Raw genomic sequence first — 6,460 nt, forward strand, 5'->3', positions numbered from 1 at the left:
ACACAGGAGGGCTGGAAACGCTCAGCGAGTGCAGCGGCACTAATGGAGCTAAGGAACTGGGGACGTTCGGGCCGAAAACCTTCTTCAAAAGGTAAGCACCGGGGTTGGTCCAAGGGGTCCCTAGGAACAGCCGGGTTTTACCGGCTGCGGATCTGCCACGAAGGACCAGGCCCGTGAACACCGGGGTCGGTCCGAGCGGCTCGAACCCGACACGCAGGGAACGACGTTCACCAGCGGGAGAATTAAAAGTCGGGAACAGCAGGTAAGAGACTCTGCGTTTCCTTCCACTTACCCTTTAGGTGCAGACATGGACCGGGTCCATGTAAGCTGCAGAAAGCCGGCGGGAGAACCGCGGAGTGCAGGCAGCCGGCAGGACAGCAGCAACGGCAGCCGGCAGCGGCAGCCGGCAGCGGCAGCCGGCAGCGGCAGGAGTAGCGGCAGCCGGCAGCGGCAGGAGCAGCAGCGGCAGGAGCAGCAGCGGCAGCCGGCAGCGGCAGGAGCAGCATCGGCACATCGATTCCCGGAGAGGGAAAACACCTGTGCCCGACTTCGCTCCCGCACCAGGGGAAAATTCATTTCTCGGCAGCAGCGCTAACGGCCAGCGCCGAGGCCAAGGACATTGCAGTGCAGTTGACTGGCTGCAATCGACCGCGAGGGACCAGCAATGTGAGTACCGGGGTCGGTCCCAGCGGGTTTTTTAGTTACAAAGATCGCTTCTTGGGCCTTTTGGCTAAGATCAACTATAGTAGCTGTTTATTATCAGTTTTAATATCTTATACGTCCCTTATCTAAGGACCATATAAGCAGGAGTGCCCAGAACTGAGGGCATTAGAGTGGGGTTGACCGGCTGCAACGACCGCAAGGGACCAGTACCGTCAGTACGGGGGTCGGTCCCAGGGGTCTGAGATAAAGGAGCAGCCAGGAGCGCTGAGAGCGTTGGAGCCGGGTTAAAGAAATGGAATAAATGGAATCAGCTGTGCCAGATGTCCTCCACACCAGCCATATCCACTCCACGGAAGGAAGGACAAAGCTGGAGAAGGAGGACCGTGGAACAGCGGGCAGCCAACAGCAGCCAGCGGCACTTGGATCAACCGTAGTGGGATCAGCTGTGCCCGATGTCGGCCCCACACCGGCCAGATCCATGCAGCCAAGCGGTAAGGCTAGACACAAATCAAACAAGGTAGTGGACTCAGAAGGGTCCGACTTTGCATAACCGCCGGCAACCAGCGCCCGAGAATGCTGGAGAAGGAAGAAGCGGTGTATGGAGCCTTGCTCCAACGTGATAACCCACAGCAGTACCTCTTTGAGGGCTGCACAATGCTTCTACCCCATCAGAGGGGAGCACTGTGGGTCAGTTCTGGGCTGACCTGCAAGAGGGGTCCGCAGAACAAAAGACAAGTGGGCAGCAGGTAAGCCCCACATGGGTACCCCGTGCGGGACCCTAGAGATCTCTAACTCTAAAAAAGAGTAGGCAGGACCCTGATGGGCCAGAGCCTGGTAAAACAACGTCCCATGATCCTAACACAGCAGGGACTCTGCTGGACATGGTGGCTGATTACTTTAACCAAGTCAAACATGGGTAGACTTGGATCCAGGATGGCAATAGTATTACTATATGTCTGGCCACAAACGCCAACAAGAAATATTTACAGAGACTGGCCAGACATCTGCCACCTGGCAATGGTGAGGCATTACAGGTGCCCAGCGTAAACCAATGCATTTGGCAGCATATGGGGACGAACATCAGGAACCAGGACCTCAAGATCCAGAAAACCTTAACGGGATTGACGGAAGGGATCACAGCATACACCCGCACTCTGGACTAAACGGAGGTAACCAAAGACCATCAAGACGCACTAGCTCTGTTTAGTAATATGCAATATGAGCTGAACTAGAATGTGGAAGGCTGCCATTCAGCCAGCACTGGGACCCTAAAAAGGCTACCATTTGCAAACAAAGAACCGTGGGTGAACGAAGCAAGACACTGGGGCTCATCAAGGCTAGCGCAAGGGCCTATTTTGGAGCACGATACCAGCCACATGCAAGGCCATAAAAATGTGGCTCATACCAGTGGCAGTGCCAGAAATCAATATAACCCGCAGTATCCTTTTTGGGGTATGGCCAGGGCGGCCACCCTGGAAGATGCGGAAGCCTCAACCTCACACACAACCCGAACAAGAGATATCAAACCAGAACCCTTTTTCAAAAAACCAAGGCAATAACACAACCACCGGTAACCATGGAGGTAGGTGGGTGTGGTTTCTTCTGTTAAAAAAGGGACCCACGATGGTGGGGGAGGGGAGGTTGCATCAATGTATAGTATATAATCACTACAGATTCATATAATCTCAGCAGTATTCAGGATTATCTGATAGAATTTTCTCATCCCAATAACCCCAGTACAACATACACCAGAATGGCGTTTTGTCCTTACATAAATCAAACAATCTAAAGCCCACATGGTGCTACAAAAATTGTACACAAAAGGTGTGATTGAGCATACTTTTCATGGAACATTAGAATTTGTATCAATCATATTTATTAAAATAAAATAGATGGGGGTTGCAGGATTATCATTGACTTTTCAACCCTAAACACATTCGTTCAAGATATTCATTTTTAGATGGATACTCTTATTACTGATAAAGACTTGGTGTCAGCTGGGTTTTTTCTATATGGCAGGCATTGACTCAAAAGAGGGGGAACTTTGGCAATATAGATCTTACCAAAGGGGCAAACATCAGCCCCAATATTATTTACTAAAATTCTAAAACCAGCTTGGCATTGTTATGTAAACAAAGCCATAGGGTGATGTATTTCCCCCGTTCGGCCCCATCAATGGGGTACTAGGGGAAATTCAACTACACTCGGCATCTGGAATTTTCAGAGTACCCGACTGGCCTACTAAATCATGGTATTCGGTCATACAGGGGATGGTGTTAGAACCATGTTCCCTAATGAACATAGCCAAATTTATTAATTCATCCAGTGACTGGGGGGCAGTCATCCATGCCATAAGACTATGGATTTATTGATTTGTAGAGTCTGAAAGACCCACTACACGGCATGGGGCTGTCAGACAGGACGATGAATCTCATCTCATCTGCACTAAGACTGTCAACACGGAAGCAGTACCTTGGACACATCAAGATATGGGGCATATACTGCTTGGACAACAACCTCGACCAAAAGGCCAAGAACACAATAGTGTCACAACTTCATTATCTTTATGTACAGCTGCAATTATATTAAGAAGCTGCACATCGCACAGTTCTAAGGGTTCCTTATAAGAGATATGCCTTAATTGAGAAACTAGCTTGCAATCTTAGATATAACATGTCTACAAATGACTGCAACATTGCTGGTGTAATCCTTAGTCCAGAACTGAGGTGTCCTTGACAGCCACTCATCAGAGTATTCACTTTGTCACGTCAAATATTTGCAAACACATAACATCTGTGGATAGTTGTTTCTCCAGGCTTCATGAGAATTCATTTATACGTCCACTCTAGTTACCTGGTTGCTTGTGGAAGCACCATCCTGTCACAGCCCACCTTGTTAACCAAATGAGGTCACCTATGGGTAACTAATAGAAAATCATCTGAGGCTATCAAGCATACAGATGTCAGTATTACATTAATATCAAAATATAGTTGGACACTTATGCGTTGATTGTAGTCAGCTGCAACTTTAGACCAAAGAAATCTTTGGATTTAAGCTGGTAGCAGAATCACACAATATTTGTAGCACAGAAGAAGCTCACTTGGCCTGTTGCATCTGTTGTGATTTTGTGTAAGAACCACTCCAACCAGACACACTGCTTTACTCACTCACCATAGCCTTGCAATTTATTCTCATATCAGGGATTTATAATTCGACAACTGAATCTGACTCAACCACAAGCTCAGTAAATACATTCATCTACTTCCAGCTGTTTTCCTGGTTTATCTGTTTTGCACAGAGAGAATGGATTTCAGCCAACAGTACTTCGAAAGTGCATTATATATGTCAGATATACCAGCCAGATGGATTTATTATTTCAGTTTCCAAAATATCAATGTTTATAATCTTTCCATAAATCTTTCCATCAATGTCCATAAATTGGATCATGCTTAAAAAAAATATTATCAATGTCCTGCACAAAACAGGTCCGGGCTTCACTAGCAACATGGCACAAGGGGATCATATAGATGGGCAAAGGAAAAATCTCCCTTGGTGTCCTCACAAAATTATGTTCAAGTTTCCATCTGAAAGAATCAAATGTGATTGCAATTTATGAAGCAAATAAAAACTTAATATAATTAATATTATATCAATATTCATTCCAGATATAGCTAATTTCTGCTTAAATATGGCACCCGCATGGGACCATTCTTGACCATCAGGGTGGCGCCAGCAATGGCTGCCTCGCCAACAGTCTGTCTGTCCCTTCCTTCGTTGTGCTTAAATGGTATGTGATAAATGTACATTTTTTAGTGTTCTTTAGCATGCTTTATTGTGAGAGGTGAGAGTTTGGGGAAACTTTTTCTAATCTCTAACTTCAAACTGTGATGTGATTTTTTTTTTCCGTTCCATATCTCCATCCGCACTGCGGCCTAACATCAAGTAGCTGGCGGCCTTTGCTGGAGATCGAGTGTGAGCACCACTGCGGGAGTCTGCAGACTTACCATCACGGAGCACACGAACCCTTTGCCAGAGATCGACCTCGGTACTCCAAACGTGGGTGCTTGCGGACTTTTACATCACAGAGCTCGTGGTCTCTGGTTAGTGATAGATTTTGGGGAACTCCAAGCCGCAGGAGTCTCAACCACCCCCACGCGGGAGCTCCGACCGTCAGCTTCGGGAGCTTTGATCGCCCCGACTGCGGACGGTTCAACTGCGCCGACCACGGGAGAATAAAGAGGAATAAGTTGAACTATTTTGCCTTTCATCACAGTGCTGTATGTGGGGAATCCACTGTGGTGGATGTTTATGTTAACTTTTATAGTATGTAGTTGTGTGTCATGTTGCGTTTTTTTTTCATATGGCTGTATGGTAATTCGCATATCACTGTACCTTAATTGATACACATGACAATAAATTGCCCTGAGTACAACTGGGGTCTTGTTTTACTGAAAGACCTTTCAATTTCAAAAGAATAATGACATAAATTAGATCCTCTTGGATGTTCTTTGTGTTTAAAAACTGTTTATTTAGATTTTTCTAAATTAAGCTGCTCAGAAAGTGTGACATTGAAGATATATTTTTCCCATATATACTGACAAAGCTTATTATCATGATTTATTTGTTTACAAAAGAAAGCAGTTATGCGACATCTACACGGCTTGATACCTTATATATTTTACTTCGGAGTCACGTGAGTGACTTCGTGAAGAACCCCCCCTTCGCACGCATGCGTGACATATCGTTCATTGCCACGAGTCACACAGGGGGGGAACGACGTTCCCCCAAGCGGGAGAATTTGAAAGTCGGGAACAGCAGGTAAGAGACTCTGCGTTCCTTTTTTCTACTTACCTTTTAGGAGGCTGCGGAAAGCTGGCGGGGAGACCCGTGGAGTGCGAGCAGCCGGCAGGAGCAGCAACGGCACGAGTTTCCTGGAGGGGAAAAACCTGTGCCCGACTTCGCTCCCGCACCGGCAAAATTCACTTCTCGGCCGGGCGGGAAGCAAAGCAAAGAGGTCCCGTATGCCAGTCTCAAGCGAGACTGGCTTGGGAGCAGTCGCTAGCGGCCAGCGCGGAGGGAGCAGGACAGAGAGCACGGACCAGCGCTGTAAGTACCGGGGGTACACAGCAGGGCTGGAAACGCTCAGCGAGTGCAGCGGCACTAATGGAGCTAAGGAACTGGGGACGTTCGGGCCGAAAACCTTCTTCAAAAGGTAAGCACCGGGGTTGGTCCAAGGGGTCCCTAGGAACAGCCGGGTTTTTACCGGCTGCGGATCTGCCACGAAGGACCAGGCCCGTGAACACCGGGGTCGGTCCGAGCGGCTCGAACCCGACACGCAGGGAACGACGTTCACCAGCGGGAGAATTTAAAAGTCGGGAACAGCAGGTAAGAGACTCTGCGTTTCCTTCCACTTACCCTTTAGGTGCAGACATGGACCGGGTCCATGTAAGCTGCAGAAAGCCGGCGGGAGAACCGCGGAGTGCAGGCAGCCGGCAGGAGAGCAGCAACGGCAGCCAGCAGCGGCAGCCGGCAGCGGCAGAAGCAGTGGCAGCGGCAGGAGCAGCAACGGCAGCCGGCAGCGGCAGGAGCAGCATCGGCACATCGATTCCCGGAGAGGGAAAACACCTGTGCCCGACTTCGCTCCCGCACCAGGGGAAAATTCATTTCTCGGCAGCAGCGCTAACGGCCAGCGCCGAGGCCAAGGACATTGCAGTGCAGTTGACTGGCTGCAATCGACCGCGAGGGACCAGTAATGTGAGTACCGGGGTCGGTCCCAGCGGGTTTTTTAGTTACAGAG

At 48.7% G+C, this 6,460-nt stretch overlaps 1 pseudogene; it reads left to right on the top strand.

Moving 5' to 3' along the window:
- The first annotated feature begins 709 nt into the window (after positions 1–709).
- On the top strand, positions 710–815 carry LOC129696768 (U2 spliceosomal RNA; annotated as a pseudogene).
- Positions 816–6,460: the final 5,645 nt, after the last annotated feature.

This window comes from Leucoraja erinacea, chromosome 4 (assembly GCF_028641065.1).
Source record: "Leucoraja erinacea ecotype New England chromosome 4, Leri_hhj_1, whole genome shotgun sequence".
Classification (NCBI taxonomy): domain Eukaryota; kingdom Metazoa; phylum Chordata; class Chondrichthyes; order Rajiformes; family Rajidae; genus Leucoraja; species Leucoraja erinaceus.